The following is a 22298-nucleotide window of genomic DNA, read 5'->3' as shown; positions in this document are numbered from 1 at the left end:
AAAAGGCAGTCACTGGAGCTTGGTGAGAAGAGCTCCAGGGCTTTCTGTGAGGAAGGAGGGTTTTCTGTACCTCTCTGCAGACGATCTTCGATGAATCCCTGAGCAGGTGGATCACCCGACCAGACGACTGGAGGCTTGCCCAGCAGCTCCCGGGGTTGGGGTGCTGGGACATGCCTCCACATGTTGCCCTCCCCCCCCCCCCACAGCCCCAATAATGCACCACATGAATGTGCAGTGCATTACTGGGATTTCCCTCCCCCCCAGAGTGTGCCCGCTGTGGCTGCAACCAGCCATGGTGGACACACAATCAGGGCTGCCTCAAGGGGTTGTGACACCCTTGGCCAATTTTGCTCTGGCGCCCCTCCCCCATTTTAAATATAGATTTTCTTTTTTTGTTAAAAAACCTAAACTATTATGTCTATTGTTTACTTCATGCAGTACACTTTACTAAAATAACTTTAATATTTAAAAAACTTAAATTCACAAACAACATTCTAGAATATTGAAAAGCGGTATATAAATATTAATCGTATACACACACGCACAGAGCTCTCTCTCGACACACAGACACACACATGTAATCTCTGTAGTGCTAAAATAAAGATTTGCCACTTGAAGCACAGACTTCTTCCAGTGAGAAGCGTAACTGCTCTTCTAAGAGTTATACGAACACTTTGCATTAAATATTTTGTAGTGAGGAAGAAAACTGGAGTTTCTGAACATGTTATAACAAATGTTTTTTCCATTTGTAAACATAAAGAAAACAACAATATTTAAATTACCATATTATATTACAAATTAATTTCTGATTTTGATCCTTAAGAAGAATCCTAAGTGGGGGAAGGGATAGTTTGCTGCCCCACCCACCCACCATCCCCGGTTGTTGCAAACTAACCTGACATGAGCACTGTAATAACATATCCTCTCCCCTAATATAAAATTGAAAAGAAAAAAAAAGTTTTTTAAAAAAACATTTAAGACTGTTGGGGAGGAAACCAATTATCTTCTAGACCCATTTCAAACTGGCTTTAGAGAGGGCTATAGGACTGAGACGGCCTTGGCCTGATGGATGACTTTTACCAAGAAATTGACAGAGGGAGTGTGACTTTGTTGGTTATTTTGGATCTCTTGGTGGCTTTCAAAACCATTGACCATGGTACCCTTTTGGATTGCCTGGGGGAGCTGGAGATAGGAGGCACTGCTTTGTAGTGGTTCCACTCCTATCTCTCAGGCAGATTCCAGATGGTGGAGCTTGGTGATGGTTGCTCTTTAAAATGGGAGCTATTATGTGGAGTCCCTCAGGGCTCCATTCTGTCACCAATGCTTTTTAACTCTACATGAAACCTCTAGGTGAGGTCATCAGGAGATGTGGTGCAGGGTGTTATCAGTATGCTGATGACACCCAAATCTATTTCTCCTTATCATCATCAATCATCATCAATCATCAAATGGCATTCACTCCTTAAACGCCTGTCTACAGTCAATAATGGGCTGGACAAGGGACAACAAATTGAAGCTGAATCCAAGCAAGGCAGAGGTGCTCATTGTGGGAGTTCAGAATTTGAGAGATGAGCTAGAAATTCCTGTGCTGGATGGGGTTACACTCCCCCAGAAGGAACAGGTACTCAGCCTGGGTGTGCTCTTGGATCCAGCCCTCTCCCTGGTATCCCAGGTGGAGGCTATGGCCAGGAGCACTTTCTATCAACTTTGGTTGATTTGACAGCTGCACCCATTCCTTAAAGAGATCTCAAAACAATGAGCTCATTGCAATGAGCTCTACATGGGGCTGCCTTTGTACATATTTATTTAGTTTATTTATTTAGTTAGTTAGATTTATATGTCGCCCTACTCCCATAGGACTCAGTTTGGAAACTTCAGTTAGTCCAAAATGCAGTAACCAGATTGGTCTGTGGGGTAACCCAGAGAGACCATATTATGCCTGTTCTCAAGCAGTTGCATTGGCTGCCAGTATGTTTCCAAGCAAAATACAAAGTGCTGGTTATTACTTTTAAAGCCCTGAACAGGTTAGGTCCAGGTTACTTTAGAGAGCACCTTCTTTTGTATGACCTCCATGTAGCCACCGGGATTGATCCCAATTCTTGTGGTTCACACAAGTGTGCAAAACCAGGCTAGGCTCCCTTAGCCCAGTTTTGCACACTCATGAGAATAGCCTCATTATATAGCATATTGTATGTCAGATAAGAATAGGGTTTGTGGTCAAGATTTAATCTATGTGATTTGTTCACATCTGGGTGGCTTGTTAAAAGAATCATGAATAGCTGGCAAATTGAATAATCTACCATCACTAACCTATGTAGTGCATGATGTGGTCTTCTCTATAAGATACTTCAAATTAACTTCTGCTTTTAATTAATAGTCCAAATAATAGTTGGTCTGGAATATCTGAATTTACTTATAACCATTGTATCAACTTTCCCTTTTCTCTCAATAGACCCTTGAGTTATCAACAAGTTGTTCTTTAAGAACTAATCTGCCTACTTTCCTTTCACTATCCCTACAACTGGACTAAATTTGGCCCAGTTTGGTTAGGCAGTTCACAAGTTAGCCCACTTGCTCAATGTTCATGCGTCCACCATCTTGATCACAAACCACACTGTTGAGCTGTCTCTGTGTTTCACTCACTACAACTATGCCAAATTTGGTTCAAATTGATTAGCTGGTCCACCAGTGAGCCCTTTTGCACCTCATTCATGCATTTGCCATCTTGGATCAGGGATGGATGACATCATTACAAACTACTCCATTGAGGTGTCCCTATGCACTGCAACTATACCAAAATTGGTTCAAATCAGTTAGACAGTCCACAAGTTAACCCACCTGTGCCTCAAACATGTATGCTTCCGCCATCTTGGATCAGGATGCATGACATCATCACAAACCGTAGCATTGAGATGTCCCTATTTGTCCCTACAGCTGAACCAAATTTGGCTCAAATTGGTTAGATGGTCCACAGGTTAGCCCTCTTGTGCCTCAAACATTTATGTGCCCACCATCTTGAATCAGGGTGGGATGACATCAACACATACTATATTGTTGAGGTGTCCCTATGTGTCTGCACCACTATACCGGATTTGGTTCATATTGGTCCAGGCACTGCGAAGTTGATTGAAGCGGGGGGGGGGGGGCACACACATGCACGGACAGAAACATGGAATGCCAGGCAATCTCATAAGCCTACTAGAAAGTAGGCTGGAAATGTCTGATTTGGTGGAACTGGCAGCTTCCATTGTTCTGTTGCACTATTCTTACCACTCAGTTTACCTAGCTTTTACTAGACATGTGATGTGACTGAGATATTATGACGGTGAGATACCAATGGCTGGGTGCCAGGGAAGTTTCCAAATTATGTAATTTCTACTTGCATAAATGATATCACTGCATGGTGCAATCCAAGAGTAATAATGTCACAGCATAATGCAATCATATAGTAATCGGTTTATAGATGAACTTTGTACTGATTTTGCAGGGAAGCTCATGTGACCCAAGAAGGCAATATGCCAACATATTCATTGCTCTGGTTCTGTAGGAAATATTTTTCTCCTTCATGCTTGTTTAATTAAATTCCTTCAAGAGAAAGGACTGCATTTTAATTGTAGTAGAATGATAGCATCTCTGAGAGCCCTCCAATGATGTAAGACCACCAGCTGCTTACAGATCAGTCCATGGTTTGTAGATCATTCAGTGCCAAAAGGAGAGAGCAGAGGCACAGTAGAAAAGGGATTTTCTCTCTCTTTCTCTCATTCATTACTGGTTGTTGCATGACCTAAAGGAACATTCATGTGGGCAATAAACAATGCAACAAGTTAACAGTCAGGGCCAAAGAAAGAATGGGGGGGGGGAAACACCCCAACACACTTCCCTGTGTATATGGAATTCCCCCACAATGTGCATGCAAAGGAATGCCACTCAGAGGAGAGAACAAAGACACTTCTCTGTGCATGAAGTTCCATGTGTGCATAGGAGCTGCTGAGTTGCAGTATGAAGTTTTCCATGAACCCAGATCATCCTGGGGCTCTTGTGAATAAACTGTTCTTCCATGTGCATCAACTATCCCTATTCAGCAGGGAGAGGTTCTGGCATCTGATTCTGAGAAATCACTAACTGACATCCTAACTAAAGCTATATGCATGCAAGCAAAAGAAACATACATGCAGTGGCTGCATACCCACCTCTGAAGCATAGGGGCTTGTGTGCTGAAGCATGGGGGCAGCAGCGGCTGGTGGCATTGGAGCAGGAGGGGCAGGGGAGAATCTGGTCACTGAGGCAGAAGCCTACCCAGGAAGAAGGGGAAAATGTATTTAAAATATATTCCCCAAAGCAACCAGGAAGTGCATTTTTTAAAACTCCTTATTTTAGTTCTTCCTAGGGGAAGTGCCAGGAGAAGCCCCCTAGGAATCAGATTGGCTGGAGCCGTTTGAGTAGCAGCTGTCCCAGCCAGTAAGACCAAAAGAGGAAGTTGCAGGCAGGGGAGAAGGGGCTGGAAGAAGCTCCCTGCTCTGAAGGTTTCCTTGGCTAATGGTAAGTCTGATCTTTTATTAGCTTGTTTATTTTTGTTGGTAGGGGGGGGGGCACTGCCCCTCCTGACCAGCCCCCACTGGTGCAGGGGAATAATTTTTGCTGGTCTCCTCTTTTTCCGGAAGTGCTTTTTGCAACCTGCAATTATGTCCTTGAGGGTTACTCAGCCAGGGGAAGGGGAGATTCATGGAAATTGCCCACCGCCCGTGTGACCCCTGTGCTTTTGAAGCAGGAGCTGTAGCCACTGCTTGTATATACAGAGCTTTAGTCAGGATGTCAGCCCTGTTAAACATTAAAACAATTTAAAATGTAAAACAATGTTAAATTCTAGACCAAGCCTAGTTGGGGGAGAAGGGGCATTCATTCGTTGTCCCCACTGCAGATTGGAACTCTCAATCTGGCCCCCATGCCTATTTGCCAAAGGAGAGAAGTTACCATCAATGGCAGCTCCCCCCCCCACCCCGAGGACAAATAGGAACTGTCAGCTGCCTTGATCCAGATTTGTCCACAGCAGGGACAAAGGTCTAAAGCTGCTCACTCTCCATGCCATGGTCCTGATCTGGATCAGCCCCTCCACTACCACAGCTATTTACATGCAGAACGAATGAACAAACAGACAAGCAAGGCCGAATGACGTGATGAACATAGCGAGGCCATGCACACGAGCAGCCATCCCCAGGCTTGCACAGCCCTACCTGGGTTGCTTGTGTGGAGTGCTGGGATGGCTCCTGATCGCAGCGCTCTTCGCTGGGGTATCCCCAAGTGTACTACCCAGGCTTATCCTGAGGTAGAAGGGTGTGATTTAGGACAGGTTATCAGAATTCGGTGTATTGGTTTTAAATAGGAGTAACCTTGATTTTTATTTTTATTTTTTTGAATTTTTAAAAAATTACTTCAAAGAAGTCCTATAAGTGGCTTGTTTCATGAAAACGACAAAACGTTCTGGAACTGAAGTCCTCCCCTGACCTCTGGATCATCATTCCATACCCATGTGAATGATTCTGCCCTTTGCCTTCATAAAAAAAAGTGCAACATACCCCCCCACCTACACACACACACCTTGTCCAACGCTTTACATTCCCAAACAGGTGGCTTGTTTCATGAAAATTACAAAAAATTCTGGAACTGAAGGGCCCCCCCCCCCACTCTTTGGACCACATTCCACCTCCATGTGGAGGAATCTTCCCATTGCATTCATAAAAAGGGGTAAACATCACCCCCTTTTCACCCCCCCTTTATACTTCCAGAATGGTTTGGCCTAGAGTTCTGAATAGATCTTATTGATCTTATTGATCTTACGTATTGATCTTGAGGCAGATTGGTCAATCTCTTGATTTTTAATGATGTTCTGAATTTTTTAAAATCACAAAAATATAAGTGGCTTGTTTCATGGTAGAAAATTACAAAAACTTCTGGAACTGAAGTATCCTGGACCCTCATCCCATCATCTCCATGTGAAGGAGTATGGCTTTTGCCTTCATAAAAAAAGTGCAACATGCCCCCCTTCTGCCCAACCCTTTACATTTCCAGAATGGCTGGGCTTAGAGTTCTGAAATTGGGCACACATGTAGGACTGTGTGTGATTTTATTTCAATGAAATCAGTCAATCCTGTGATTTTTAATGATTCCCCCCCCCCCATTGCAGTAAACCTGCAAGAAAGAGTTATCTCTATTAATAGTGTGAGTGGAACTGCTACATCTGAATAAACAAACTTTTTTTAAAAACAACAACACAAATGCACTATGCTCAAGTTGGTTTGTGAACCAAAAAGTCTGCTTGGGAACTGTGAAACAAATGACATGTGTTGTGGTTTTAATTCATTTTCCTGTATGTCCAAGTGGGTTTTGTCTTTGAACTATGGAGCAAGGGACACATGTTGTGTTCCAGTTGATTTAAAAAGCTGTGTGAATCCATTGGGGCTTGCGTGGTCTTTTTGTTTTTGGCAAATTCATTCTGGCCCAGATCTGTGGGTTTGTGGTGAAATGTATATATGAAAAAATGATGCTTATTTTCCAGCCAGGGTGTGTGGAGCATAAGCTCATTAGCTCCAGGATCCAAAATAATCTGAATGCACCTCTGCTGGCAGTGGCTTCTCCAGGGTTACAGGCAGGAGTCTCTCTCAGCTCTATCTGGAGATGCCAGGGAGGCCCCATCCCCTAAGGCATGGCTGCACAACTTCGGCCCTCTTGCAGATGTTAGACTACAACTCCCATCATCCTTGACTAGTGACCACTGTGGTTGGGTATGATGGGAGTTGTAGTCTGCAAACACCTGGAGGGCTGTAGTTGTGCAGCCCTGTCCTAAGGGGAATATCTTACAGTGCTCACATGTAGTCTCCCATTCAAATACAAACAAGGACTGACCCTGTTTAGTAAAGGTTAGTTTCATACCTTCTACCACAAGACCAGCTCTCCTCCCTTGCAGGAGGAGAACAGGTGATACCAGCTCATGTTGGATTTGGGTGTCACTCTCACTGTGCTATGATACTGATGGTTCCAGAACAACTGACAGCAAACAGCAGCAAATTGAGTTGCAAACATGCAGAAAACATGGGGAAGCACCATTTCAGATCCCTCTACTTCTGCCCAGGCAATTTGTACCTGGATGTACCTGTGAAATGCCAGTGTTTTTGCTATTAGTCAAAACATAGGAATGTGATATCCTTTTTGGATGCATAGCACTGGGTTTGTCCAGTTATCAGTGATGAAAACATCCAAACATGAACAATCATTTTATGTGCCTTTAAAAAAACTCAACCCAAATGTTAATGCATTAAAGTCCATGAAAGAAGAAACCTGGGTTTTGTTTTGTTTTGTTCTTACATCAAGTGGCATCAGACTTTAGTTTGATGTAACATCATGAAAAGCAGTGCTGCTGATACAGGCTGATGCAATAAGATGCACACTCCAGAAACAGGATTGAAGGGAAACTCATGTTTATGACAAAAGTGAAACTCCTGTTTTTATTTCATGTTTTTTAAGCCTACTTTCCAGTAAGCTTATGAGATCACCCAGCATTCCAATAAGCTTATGAAATCACCCAGCATGAAATCACTCATGCCATTGAGGTGTCCTCATGCCATTGAGGTGTCCGTGTGTGTGTCCTCCCCATCAACTTCGCAACGCCTGGACCAATATGAACCAAATCGGGTACAGTTGTAGGGACACATAGGAACACCTCAACGGCATAGTTTGTGATGATGTCACCCACCCTGATTCAAGATGGCGGAACCATAAACTTTTGAGGCGCAAGTGAGCTAACTTGTGAACTGCTTGACAGGTTTGAACCAAATTTGCTACAGCTGTAGGTACACATAGGGACACCTCAATAGTGAAGTTTGTAACAATGTCATCCACCCCAATTCAAGATGGCGGCCACGTGAACATCTGAGGTGCAAGCAAGCTAATTTGTGGACTGTCCAACCAATTTAAACCAAATTAGGTACAGTTGCAGTGAGTGACACACAGGGACACCTCAATGGCTTAGTTTGTGATGATGTCATCCACTCCAATCCAAGATGGTGGATGTGTAAATTTTTGAGGCTCAAGTGAGCTAACTTGTGAATTGCTTGACTGACGTGAACCAAATTTGCTACAGATGTAGGGACACATTGGGATGCCCAAATGGTGTGGTGTGTGATGATGTCATCCAGTCCAGTTAATGATGGCAGCCATGTGAACATCTGAGGCACAAACGGGCAAATTTGTGGACTGTCTAACCAATTTAAACCAAATTAGGGATAGTTGCAGTGACACATATGGACACTTCAACGGTGTAGTTTGTGTTGATGTCATCCACCCTGAACCAAGGTAGTTGACGCATAAACGTTTGAGGCACAAGTGGGCTAACTTGTGAACCACCTAACCAATTTGAACCAAATTTGCCACAGCTGTAGGTACACATAGGGATGCACAAATGGCATGGTGTGTGATGATGTCATCCACTGCAATTCAAGATGGCGGACATGTAAACATTTGAGGTGCAAATGAGCTAACTTGTGAACTGCTTGACCGATTTGAACCAAATTTGCTACAGCTGTAGGTACACATAGGAACATCTCAATGGCAAAGTTTGTGACGATGTCATCCACCCCAGTTCAAGATGGGGGACACATACACTTTGGAGGTGCAAGTGCACTAACTTGTGGATAGTCTAACTGATTTGAACCAAATTTGCAACAGTTGAATGGACACATAGGGATGTCCCAATGGTGTAGTTTGTGATGATGTCACCTACCCCACTCCAAGATAGTGGATGCATAAATGTTTGAGGCACAAGTGCACTAACTTGAGGACTGTCTAACTGATTAGAACCAAATTTGGAACAGCTGTAGTGTGTGACACCTCAGTGGTGCTGTTTGTAATGATGACATCCACCCCGATCCAAGATGGAGGACACATGAACATTTGAGGCACAAGAGATCTAACTTGTGTTCCTCGATTTGCCAGTTGTAGAAACAGTGAAAGGAAAGTAGGCTGATTAGTTCTTACTAGAACAATTTGGTTTTTTTCTGCCCTGCTACTAGAAAGTGGAAAACTATGCAAATATTCAAAAAGTTTTAGCTCAGGCATTTGAAACTGGTGAAGTGAATGTTAGTAGCTGAAACTCCAGGAAGGAAATTCCATTGACAGTAATGAGAAGTTGCTGCCTTGCCTTTCAGTCTTATCATGGGAGTGGTTTGATTGCAGTTGCCACCAGCCCATCTGGTAGCTACTCAGGGATGGGCCTTCTTTGTGCTGCCCTGAGACTCTGGAATGTGTTCCCTGTTGAAATAAGAGCCTCCCAATCTCTGACAACTTTTTAAAAGTCTCTAAGGACATTTTTTCAACCAAGCTTTTTTAACTGGACTGTGGTTTTAAATGGTTTTAAAGTGGTTTAAGATAGTTTAAAGGTTTTTATTTTTTAATCTGTTTATGTTGTTTTAAACCACCCAGAGACAGAGGTTTTGGGTAGCCTACACATTTGAAAAACAAACAAATAAAATAAATACACAACCAAAAGGTTATACAAGTTGACTAAATAAAACCACTGGCTGCTTCTGATTCTGAAAGCATTGTTCCTAGATGGCTTGCTGTTTCAATCTTCACATGACTACCAGTGTCACATGCATATACTCAGCAGTGTTGACCTTCTGATGTTACTGTTCACATTTGCTAAATTTGCTCTTAGGGAGATTGTCAACTGCCTTTTTTTGACCCTTTTATTTACATTGGCTGACATCCAGCCCAAATTACTCAAGAGTAAAGGTAAAATGTGGCATCAAGTTGGTGTTGTCGACTCCTGGTGACCACAGAGCCCTGTGGTTGTCTTTGGTAGAATACAAGAGGGGTTTACCATTGCCATTTCCCACGCAGAATGAGATGATGTCTTTCAGTATCTTCCTATATTGCTGCTGCCCGATATAGGTGTTTCCCATAGTCTGGGAAACATAACAGGGGGGATTCAAACTGGCAACCTCTGGCTTGCTAGTCAAGTCATTTCCCCACTGCGCCATTAGTAGTTCCACTGAAATTAATGGGACAAGTCAGCCATCCTAATTTCAGTGGTGCTACTCATAAGTAACTTAGGTTAGATGCAGTAACTTAGATGCAGCCACTGTTAAGAAAAGCAGTACTATTTTTTTTTTTTAAAAGCTCTTCATTTTACAGACTGCATAAAACATAGGCCACATCCAGACATAACAGCAAACAAGTTAAACGTAGCCGAGGACTCAGTGCATAACTCCAGTTGCAACCCTAACATTCCCCAAAGTGCGGCCCACCAAACTCCAGTTGCAGGAGAGGGGAGCCCTTCCTTTCTGCTTAGCCTCCGAGGCAGATCCCAGTAAGCCAGACTGTGGGCAAAGCATCACCACATCAGCGGGGTGGCTGCGATTGGCCACGATCTCAAAAGGGGCGTGCTCCGTCCACCCTTGTATGCAAAGGGCATTTAAACTCACTTCAATGCCCTGCCCTGCCAGTGCTTCTTGTGTCAGCAATGACACCCCCCCCAAGTAGCCCCATACCCCAATAGTCCCACACAAACATGTGTTCTTGAGGGCTTTTGAGTCCAAGGTGTGTGTGTTGGTTTTCCACTTTAATTAAGGGAGGGGAACACAGAAACTTCCTAGTAGGGGATATGTAGATGAGAGAGGGCAAAGGATGCTGCTGGGGGATGCAGCAGGCTGTGTCCCTCCATAACCTTGGATGATGTCATGAGGGGTGACCCTAGCAAAGCAGTCCATGCAGACCCAACTGAAATCTACTGTCTGGCAGCTTGCTGCAGAGTGGGCTAGCCCTCTCATAAAAGGGCCAGTGTACTGGAGAAGGCTGTGCCCATCCAAGGGTGGTGTCCCAGGCATGGACTGGGAGTTCACTAGTTGAGCCAGCCCACCCACCCACCAACGTACTCAAGGCAGCCGTACTCGTGTGGGGAACCCAGCTCTCAATGGTAAAAAATAGAAAAGATTCTCTGCAACCTTCACATCCCCTGCAACCCCCCTGAAACCTTGCACACACCCAGAGGACATCTAGAGGCTCCATGTGCCATGGCCCAGAGACATGTGCGGAAGGTCGGGGGGAGAAACGGGGATGGATCTTTAAAACCATTCAGAAGCCAAGGTCCCGGTCTGGCATTGTGCTGTATGCAGATCTGCAGGTGCTGGGAATCATGGGAGAGGAAAGCCCCTATTCCCCAGCTACACTGGGACAGCAGGGTGGCCATTCTGGGGCACTGGCAAGGGTGCACATGCCAACATGGGCAGACAGGCTGGCAGGGGGCACATTTCTGCAGCAGTTTGGACCCAGACTCCAAGACGAGGAAAGCAGTCTCAAGGGGTTGCCCAGCCCACGGCTTCCCTCCACACAGCAACCTTGCTCTATTTAGAGTCCCCATGGCCTGACACTCTTGTGAGGGAGGTGTCCATGGGAGAAGGGGATGTTTTGCCATCAGGCATCATGTCTGAATTTGCTCAGCAATTCTCTCCCCTCTCCTCTGATGGTCCATCTCATGAATTGTGTGGGGGTGTCCCCATGGCCTCGCCCTCTCATGCCTGGACAGTGTGCTCCGGGTTGGGTGGCTGTATCTTCGAAGAAGGATTTAGGTTTACCCATAGTGCCCACGATGACCAGCCTTGATCATGAGTAAGCCTAGGGAGCAAGAACACCCAATGGAGAAGGGGCTGGGCCCCCTTTTCCCAACATTTGTGTGAGAGGAATAGAACCTGGCTGCTCAGGAATCCCTTCTGGGGCTGCCTTTTAAACAGAGTCCCCCCCGCCTCAACAAACTTAACCATTTATGTGGACGGGGGAGACAGCGGGTTCAGGCACAGACCTTTAAACCCATTCAAAGTTCCTGGATCTGGTTCGGCATAGTGCCGCATGCAGATCTGCGGGTGCAGGGATTCATGGGAGAAGAGAGCCCCAATTTCCAGCTGCCCCAGGATGGCAGCATTGTTCTGAGAGTAGATTATCTGGTAGCAAATGAGAGTGGATGGTTGAATCCACTCTCATTTGCTAGCAGAGAATCTACTCTCAGACCACCTCAGAAACAACAAAACCCAGTGCCCCATGGGCTTGTGGGTTTGGGGGTAGTTGGCACCCTATGTGTACTACACCACCACTCACTCTGGGCCATGCTGGTGCCCCCCCCAAGTGGAGTTATGGGGCTGCTGAAATCCCCATTATTCCCTATGGAGGGAAATCTTAAAGACGCACAGACTTCAGAAGTTCTTTAAAAAATCACCCCTTTCACCACTTTCTTTGAAATCTGGGTAGTAGCAGGCACCCATTGGGGCACTACCATCTGACCCACTCTTCTGCCCCTGAAACCTGCTTTCTGCCCCAAATCTGCCCCCAAAACATGACAACTACAAAAATTATTTAAAAATCACCCCTTTGCCCAATTCCTTTGAAATCTGGGTGGTAGCTTCCTTGCAGCCATTGGGCACTACCACCCATCACAACCCACTCTGGGCCACCCTGGTGCCATCCTCCTGGGGAGTTATAACTAAGGCTGCTGAAATCCCCATTATTCCCTGTAGGGAAAAGCTTAAAGACACATAAACTTCAAAAATCATTTTAAAACCACCCCTTTGCCCAATTCCTTTAAAATATGAGTGGTAGCTTCCTTGCACCCATTGGGCACTACTACCCACCACAACCCACTCTGGGCCACCCTGGTGCCCCCCCACATGGGGCTGTAAGGCTGCTGAAATCCCCATTATTCCCTATGGCATAAAGCTCAAAGATGCACCAAATCAAAAAATTCTTTAAAAATCACCCCTTTGCACAATTTCTTTGAAATTTGGGTGGTAGCTTCCACTTGTTGGGCACTACCACCCACCCCACTCTTTTGGCCCTGGGACCCTTTTTTGAACCAAATCCATTTGGATTTGGAAAATTCAGGTTCAAATTGAATCTGGGGTGATGGGGGGGGGTGTCAGATTCCAACCCAAAACAAATCAGGGGTGTTTCAATTCAGGTACAAATCGAAACAAAAAATTAATTCGTGCACACCCCTATATTGCACTCAGTTTTTGAGCTGCCACAATTGTGCAAATTACTCCTCTCCCACATGAAGGCGCAGTAATTACAAACAGCACTTTTATGTGATCCAGGCACCAGGTGGATGCTACTTCATCCATTGGCTTGGCATATATAAAATGGATGTGTGGACGCTGTAAGTGCATATATACTTCCCTAATCTGGTGTGTGGGACACCTTTCCTTAATCACATGAGTTGTGATTCATCTGAACCAAATTTCTACACAGTCTGCAAATACTAGTTTTTATGAGCTTTTTATCAACCTTTTATCAGCTTCCGCTGATACTCCAACTGCGATCTTACCTGGACAGAGATAGCTTGGCCACAGTTACTCATGCTCTGGTAACCTTTCACTTAGATTACTGCAATGCATTGTACATGGGGCTGCCTTTGAAAATGGTCCAGAAACTGCAGCTGGTACAAAATAGGACTGCAAGATTATTAATGGGGACTGGACATTTTGAGCATATTATAGCAATAGCAATAGCAATAGCACTTACATTTATATACCGCTCTATAGCTGGAAGCTCTCTAAGCGGTTTACAATGATTTAGCATATTGCCCCCCAACATTCATATTATGCCAGTGCTTCATCAGTTGCTCTGGCTCCCAGTCCATTTCCAGGCCCAATTCAAAGTGCTGGTTTTAACCTTTAAAGCCCTAAATGAATTGGGACTAGGTTACCTGAGAGAACGCTTTGCCCCATATCTCCCAACTCAAATCTTAAGATCTTCTTTGGAGGCCCTCCTCCGAGTGCCCCTGCCAAATCAAGTGAGAAGTGTGGCTACTAGGGAGAGGGCCTTTTTAGTGGTTGTACCCCATTTGTGGAATAGCCTTCCTAGAGAAGGGAATACAATGCTGACTTTTCTAAAAATAGAGGCGTCAGTGCTGGACAAGCTGGGGAGCCATTGTTCAGCAATTAGGCAAAGGTGGCACTCTCAGTATGGCCAGAGGCACTATGATTTCTTCCCTATATCTCAGAGCTCAGCCCTAGCATGGCTGAGTGTTACATGGAAAACAGGTTCCAGGAGGAAGCCCTGGCATGGAGCCCTGTATAGCTCACCATTTGCCCCATGGCTGTGACTGACTACATGAGTGGCAACATGAAGCATTTATTCTCCAGTTTGGGCATGGAATTGCATGATTATTATCTCTCTGGCTTGAAATCCTAACTAGAATAATATCATCACTTTGGATTTGACTCATCCATGCATTCAAAGAAGAGGCAAAATGGGAGAGAGTGGGGCCAAATCTACATGGGTAAAGGAAGGGAATATGAGACACAAGATCAAGATCAAGATCAAGGGGAGCTATACAAGAGACTTGTTCCTCTTCTACTCTGTGCTGCATTATTTTTGTTTTGGCTTTGAGCCAGATTCCCCCCCCCCCACCGTGACAACCTTACCTTAGCCCCAAGACTGTGTGTCCAAGATTTACAAAGCCCAGAACATCTTTAAGGGAGGAGATCTGGTCTTGTGGTAGCAAGCACGAGTTGTCCCCTTTGCTAAGCAGCACCCACCCTGGTTTCCCTTTGAATGGGAGACTACGAGGCTCTCCACATGAGCAGTGTGGAGAGCTGGAAAGGGCACATGAGCACTCCGGCCTCCCTGGGTGGCAATATCAGCAGCCCACATGATCACTGGCTCCGTCATGGAGCTGGTTGGGATGGTGGGGATCGGGGGCTGCCCAGCCCCTTAAGTCCCAAGTGCATGGGGCATTCTGGGGAGAGTCCCGTGCCAGGAGGCTTGTTGGAGCCACCACAGCATGGCACCGTGCCATGGCAACTCACAATCAGGGAAACGGGATTAGCGGAGCAGTCACTCTGCTGACCTCATTTAAAGGTGGGGGGTTTAGTGAGGTTTGCTGCGGCTCCCATTGCAGCACATGACCACTGGAAAGAGGGCTGGGGCTCCCTTAGCCTGCTTTCCAGTGGTTGTGAGAATAGGCTCTGCATACATGAGCACTGTAAGATATTCCCCTTAGGAGATGGGCTCACTCTGGGAAGAACATCTGCATGCTTGCATGTAGAAGGTTCCAAGTTCCCTCCCTGGCATCTCCAAGATAGGATTGAGAGAGATTCCTGTCTGTAACCTTGGAGAAGCTGCTGCCAGTCTGTGTAGACAATACTGAACTAGATAGACCAATGGTCTGACACGGTATAAATTAGCTTGCTATGATCTTAAAATATTCTTGTAGTTAGTATTGCCAATAATGAATCACAAGTCCACTTCAGGCTAGCCAAAGTTCAGACTCTATATTTAGCCTGTTTTCTGTGGGAACTGCCAGCAATTCCAGGATTGCATAAAGTAAAAAATAAGCAGATTACTATCCCTGCATAATACATTCAATAACTTGACTATATTGAATATGGCTGCCAAAACACACTTGCTGACTCAGTTATTCTGACAGACCACTACAGCATGCATTTCTGAAGAGCAGGCAGAATTACACACATACACACACACACTCTCTCTCTCTCTCTAATTAGCTCCTCTACATTTTCAAAGAAGGGAAATGCAGTCCTTGAACTGTATTTGGGACTTAACTGGGAACACTGACTAATTTGCTAATTGGAAGGAAAGTGTTCTGGGCAAGGCAGGAACTCTCAAACTTGGGTCCCCAGATGTTTCTGGACTACAACTCGTACACCCCCCCACCCACCCCACAATGTTTCAGCCATTGCGATCGGGGATAATGGGAGCTAGGGAGGCTATAATTTCGGCTTTAGCTCCTGAATGGCAGGTTTCTTTTTCTTTCGGTTCATAAGTGGTGCAATACCTTCCCCTTCCCTGTGGGAGTTGCAGTAAAATGTAGTGTACCACAGTGACTGTTTGCTCCACTCCAGATGGCTAGCCTTCAGTCCTGGGCGCTTTCCAGATTAGACCCTGCATCAGGGTCATGTTGAATCTCGGATGTGTGCTTTCACACTTCCTGTATTGTGACACTGCAGTCCCTGTGTAGACAGCAGGGTGCCATTCACATTTTCGATGCCTTGTCTTGAATTTAATCGCTGGAGATATAGAACTAGGATGTCGTATATCTGCCGTAAAGAAGTTGCTGGTTTTTTGGGTTGATAGTTGCTGCGAGACTGCTCCCCCTGCTGTTTACGTTTTCAATGCAACTTGCCTGAATGGAGGCATTTTGCTGCTGTTGAGCAGCTAGACTGGAAAGCACCCTGAAAAACCAAAAGTCACATAAGCATTTAGCCAGCTGTAGTAATAGTAAGAGTTATTATTATTGAGTGTTGAGCTATTGAACACGGGCCCTGTAAGAGGTATCCAGGTTGGTCTCTGGGTCATCTCGGAGAGACCATCTGATGGAGCTATACTGGCTACCAATAGGTTTCCGGACAAAATACAAAGTGCCAGTTATAACTTATAAAGCCCTAAGGGGCTTAGGCCCTGGGTATCTAAGAGAGCGGCTTCTTCACTATGAGCCCCACCGCCCATTGAGGTCATCTGAGGAGGTCCGTCTCCAGTTACCACTAACTCGTTTGGTGGCTACACAGAGACGAACCTTCTCAGTCACTGCCCCAAGATTGTGGAATGAGCTCCCTGATGAGGTACGATCCTCCCCATCTCTGGCAATTTTCAAAAACACCTGAAAACCCATCTTTTCGCCCAAGCTTTCTCAGCTTCCTAAATTTTTTGGGTTTTAATCTGTGGTTTATTTTTAAATTGTTAAATTTTTAAGTTTTTTGTATATGTTTTTAACTGGTTTTATGCTATTGTTAACCGCCCAGAGACGAAAGTTTGGGTGTGTGTGTGTACAAATTTGATAAACAAACAAATAAATAATTCTGATGGAAGGGGTGATGTACAACTGCTCTGAAGCATTTTAAAGTTGTTCTTCAGATGCCCTGCCATGCTACACCGTTGGCATTGCCTTCCACATTCTGCAGCAACCCTGGCAGGTCCTTAATGCCCATGTTCCAGTGTCTGCAATATCAGCCGCTGTACCTAAGCCACAGGACATGTACATGAAAACCCTCTTCCTTGTGTGTGTGTGTGTGTGTGTGTGGTGGGGGGGGATCTGTGATGGGGGTTTAATTATGGTCGTGTATTTCTCTTTCTTAAATTAGCACCTGGCATCTCTGCAGATGTTAAAAGCACTACTTGCTTCTCCTTCACTTCTATTTTACTTCAGTAATGCACCAGAGAATGATGTTGTGTCACTTCACAGTCCCTTTGCTGACTTTACCAATCTGCTCATTTGCTCTTGGAACTTACACATGCCTTCAAATGCTCTCCCCCGTTTTCATCCCCAAAGAAAACATTAGCAGATATTGGGAGAGGAGATTTGATCCAGCCCTACCCTACCATACCCCAATTTTATTTAAAGCATAGGATCACACCCAAATGGAGTAAGCTTAGACTTTGGTCTCTATAAAGTAAAGGTAAAATTGTGCGCTTGAGTTGGTGTTGACTCCTGGTGACCACAGAGCCCTGTGGTTGTCTTTGGTAGATTATAGGAGGGGTTTACCATTGCCTTTCTCCTGCGCAGTGTGAAATGATGCCTTTCAGCACCTTCCTATATCGCTGCTGCCCAATATAGGTACCAGTGGGGGTTCGAACCGGCAACCTCTGGCTTGCTAATCAAGTCATTTTCCTGCTACCAATTTCCCTGGGATATTAGATGGAAAGTTTACACTGGCTTCCAGACTGCGCAGCAAGCTGCCGATCCAAGTGAGAGTTGCCTTTGTTGTTTCCAAGTCAGGCTGTAACCCACTTGCGTTGTTTCCAATGGTGGGTCTGCTCCATGGTTATTATATTAAGCAGTGCGTCTTTGCCCTTGCGATGCTCCTCCTATTGGGAATGATAGGAAGAGCAATGCAAGGGTGATTCTTAATAGTCATGACTGCTCTTAGTGGCCACCTTAAGTGGCACAGCAGGGAAATGCTTGACTAACAAGCAGAAGGTTGCTGGTTCGAATTCCAGCTGCTACTATATCAGGCAGCTGTGATATAGGAAGATGCTGAAAGGCATCATCTCATACTGTGCAGGAGGAGGCAATGGTAAACCCCTCCTATATTCTACCAAAGGAAATCACAGGGATCTGTGGGAGCCAGGAGTTGAAATCGACTTGACGGCACACTTTATCTTTACTTCTTAGTAGTTATGGGGCAGCCCACTGTTGTAAGTAGCACAAGTGGGCTGCAGCGTAATTCAGAAGCAGCAAGCACAGCTCTTGCTTGGATCTGCACCTTGCTGCTCAGTATGTGGGCCACTATATTTTGCTGACAGTTATAGCATTCCAGGCAGTCCTAAAAATACTATCCTAGTATGTTTTGGTGGAATGCCATTTTAATTTTTTTTTAAAAAAAAATCCACTTGAATACAAATTTCCTACATGATGATGAAAGGCAGCAGATTAATTGCACAACCTGGGATACATGACCTCATGCTCTTCATGTGGCTCATGTGAAGAGCAGGAGTACATTCCACCTCATGTGCTGTTGTGCAAAGATCATATGCCTGTTCCGTTCTGCAAAGAGAGTGAAGTCCAGCACATGATTTCTACTGTGTAATAACTATTTCCTCTGTTTGCCACACAATAAAAACAATGACCCAATTTCCTGGACATGTGGGCAAATGCTTGCTTAGGCTGACACTTTACTACTGCAAACACCTGAGCTTTTTCACCCTTAGCTGCATCAGATTGGCAAGAGACAGCAAGAGACATATGGGTATATTTTACATATAAGGTTTTTTTTTCTTTGGTGGCAAACTGGAAGATGAACAGTCAGTCCAGCCCAAGACGTTTTGGTACCTGAAGTGGAATTCCAGTGGAATTCTCAGCATTGATGGGCAGCCCAAGCCCATCGTGTGCATATACTCAGTGTCTGAATAGGGCTTGTGTTTTAAAATCTACAGCAGCTTTAAAATTACATCATGGATTGTCTTATAATGTTAAGTAACTATCACAATAGAAAAACAGCAAAGACTTTTGCAAAATCTTACATGTTTTCTTGGAGAGGGGCTACATAACCACACAACTACTATTAAGGATAATAACTATTACAAAAATAGGCCGCTTCCTTCCTTCATTTCTGGCCGCCTTCCTTCCTGGCTGCCTTCCTGCCTTCCAGCTCCCTCCCTCCCTTTCATCTCCCCCTAAATCAAAGCCCTTCCCAGCCCCCTCTTCCTTTCTTCCATATTAAAGTACCATCCTGAGCATATTTACTCTCAAAAAGTTAAGTGAGTTAAAGAGGGCTGATTAACAAGTAAATATGCATGAGAGATAGTGAGGGAGATTGAGAGAGGGGGAAAGAGTCTGAAAGAAAGAGCAAAGACTGAAAATTTGAGTGGGTAATTTCCAGAGAGAAAGAAAGCAACACTAGGATTGTCTATTTGTGTGTGGATATGAAAGGAGAGGTGCACCTAGGTAATTCTGGGGCCTGGACCTAAAGGCCTTTGGAAGCCCCCCATGCTGCAAGCATCATTTTCTAACACGTAGGTTCTTGCGGGCACAAACTGCACCACCCAGGACAGACTAAAGGGGATTTGGGGACCCCCCCAGGGGGTGTGGAGGCCCTGGGCTTGGGCCCCAAAGTCCAGGGGTAAGAGCGCCTCTGTATGGAAGAGATGCATGTGTACGTGTGTGAGATTTGGCACGCTTGAGGAAATGATCTGCCTTGCATGGGGTTTGTGTTCTCTACTGAACTGTGTGCTTGCTTTGTGCTAGGTTATGAATAATAAGGCACCACACACTGCACATCCTCCCATTTCAAATCCTGGCAAGGGTTATTTTGAACCATTGATAACATATTGTGTGACAATAATGTTTTTCAAGTAGTATCTGTTTTGCCAAACAACCTCTTGGATTTTAAACTGGTTTGGGGCAAGCTCTTGCTGGATAAAACCAATATTGCAGGTGAAGCAGAGCCTTCAGCAATGTGTGGAGGACACAACTCACTGTGGTCCTTGGTATGGAATGGGGATGTTACAAGCATGCCCCCCCTTCATCTGTGAAATGTTGGGGGATTTAGTAATCCAAACAAATCTGGTAATCATGGTAGTAAGGTTGTTATCATTAACATTATCATGTGAATCTTGGATTTAGGAGGTTTGCAGCATATAGTTGCCTCTAATAACATTTTTTTTTTAAAAAAAAAACTTTAAACAGTTTTCCATTCATCTTAAAAAAGAAAAGAAAAAAGAAAACATTACAAATTTTCCAATAGAAATATTTCTCCAAATCCAAAAATAATTCCCACCTGCATTTCCTGGACCATTATGGCTGGGCTCCCCGCAACCCCATAGCTGCTGGCCTCTTTCCAGTCCCATCCCCCTCACCTATTTTTTAAAGACGTTTACACCTTTGTGACATCACAGATCCTGCCTCAGAATTAGCATCTGACCTGGCAAGCCTACACTTGAGGAAGCTTCCTCTCTCTGCCTCCATTGAGTCTTTCTTCCCCTGTCTAATGTCTGTCACTCTGAGTGCTGAGATTGAAATGTAGTTTTACCAGTTGATATGGGTCGGTAGCATTGGAAAAACTACATTTCCCAGCATTCCTTGCATCCATAGAAGCATGCCAGACATCTCAGTTAGCAGACAACCCCTGCTAAATGAGCAAAGAGGCACCTTTTAAAAGTGGTGATTCTCTTTATTGAGCAGGGGGAGAGCAATTGGCCTTATCCTGCCCCAGCACAGTATCCCTCTAGTGGCTGTTACTGGTGTTTATCTTATGTTTGTTTGTTTTTAGATTGTGAGCCCTTTGGGGAAAGGGAGCCTGCCATTTCATTCATCCATCCATCCATCCATATGTAAAGCGCTTTGGGAACATTTTGTTGAAAAGCGGTATATAAACATTGGTCGTATTCGTATTTGTATCAGAGGGAAGAAAGATCTCCATCCTTCCTCTGTTGTTGCAGCAGCAAAATGGATAAGGAGGTGGAAGGGAGCTTGGTGGTAGCTGGTGAGTGGAAGGCAGGGAGGATAGGAGGCAGGGGCAAAGGGAGGGCTTAAGCTTAGATTTTAATACAATCCAGAGAAGAACTTTCAAGGTAATAATGCTTGGTGCGTACTGAGCATTACAAGCTTATCAGGATTCATACTTTGAGCTGTCTGTGCTCAGATGATTTTCAGGTCATCACTGGGGAAAATATCCCATTGCTTTTTTTTTTTTTTTTAAGGCTGACATTCTGCACAGTGCAGTGCAGGCGGTTCTGAATCACCTGTGCTTCTGCTGGCATCTAAAGCAGTGTTGCGCAAAAGTGCTGTTTCTTGAATACTTTAAAAGGCACAATCACAAATGCACGATGATAGTTCAATTATTTCCAACTGCAGTATTGCCATGTAAGTGTCATTGCGCAATTTTAAGTATCAGCAGAAGAGCACAATTACACAACAATGTAGTCATTGCCAAAGATGCTTACATAGGAAGCTGCCTTATACTGAGTCAGAGCAGTGGTCTTTCTAGCTCAGTATTGTGTACATTGACTAGCAGCAGTTTTCCGAGATTTTAGGCTGGAATCTCTCTTCCAGTCCTACCTGAAGATGCCAGGGAGTTAACCCAGGACCTTCTGCATGCAAGCAGAGACTCTACCACTGAGTTATGGCCCCATCTTCTGAGGGAATATCTTACAGCAGGCAGTGGTCACAGGTAGTCACCCATCCAAATGCAAACCAGGGCAAACCCTGCATAGCAAAAGGGACAATCCATGCCCATGTTACACTGTGCAGAATATCAGCCCATGCATACAATCCCGGAGTTCACTAGCCAGTTTTTCCACTAGGCCCTTGAAGATGCTACTGGAACAAATAAGACAAGATCATTGTGCAAGATCATTATAACTCAGCAGATATACCATTTTTGAGCTTACAACAGTTATTGACCTTGCAGCAGTTTGGCTCTTCAGTTGCTTTTCAAATGGCTGAACTAACACACACATTACAACACTGGAGCTGCTATGTTGGATAGGCCACATAATGCTATGTCTATTTTTGGAACCTGCGGAGAAGAAATCATATACATTGATAGCTGGGTCCAAAGTTTAGCTTTGTGTACTGTTAAAACTGGAGCAAACCGAAGCATGGAGAGTGGGAAGGAGCCACTTGACAGTATATTTAGCAGTGATGTGTGGTTGCAGCTCCAGGTTGTTGCCACAACACAGTTCTGTTGATAAACAGCAGGCCTGAGTCTGAACAACAGCCAAAGTGGCAGTCCAGTGCTTGCATAGATTTGGAATTGCTTCATTACACAGATATGATTCTTAATGGTATCCAAAGTAAA

General features: G+C 44.8%; 1 long non-coding RNA gene across 1 annotated transcript in view; it reads left to right on the top strand.

The window, feature by feature from the left end:
* The first annotated feature begins 4472 nt into the window (after window positions 1–4472).
* Window positions 4473–22298, top strand: part of LOC128347369 (uncharacterized) — a 28975-nt gene continuing 11149 nt past the window's right edge. Inside the window, exon 1 of the long non-coding RNA XR_008317532.1 lies at window positions 4473–4539. This is a non-coding gene — a long non-coding RNA (uncharacterized LOC128347369). The remainder of the gene's footprint in view (window positions 4540–22298) is intronic.

The sequence above is a fragment of the Hemicordylus capensis genome, chromosome 2 (genome assembly GCF_027244095.1).
Source record: "Hemicordylus capensis ecotype Gifberg chromosome 2, rHemCap1.1.pri, whole genome shotgun sequence".
NCBI lineage: Eukaryota > Metazoa > Chordata > Lepidosauria > Squamata > Cordylidae > Hemicordylus > Hemicordylus capensis.
Note: the sequence above shows the minus strand (reverse complement) of the source record. Positions and strands in the feature narration are given on the sequence as shown.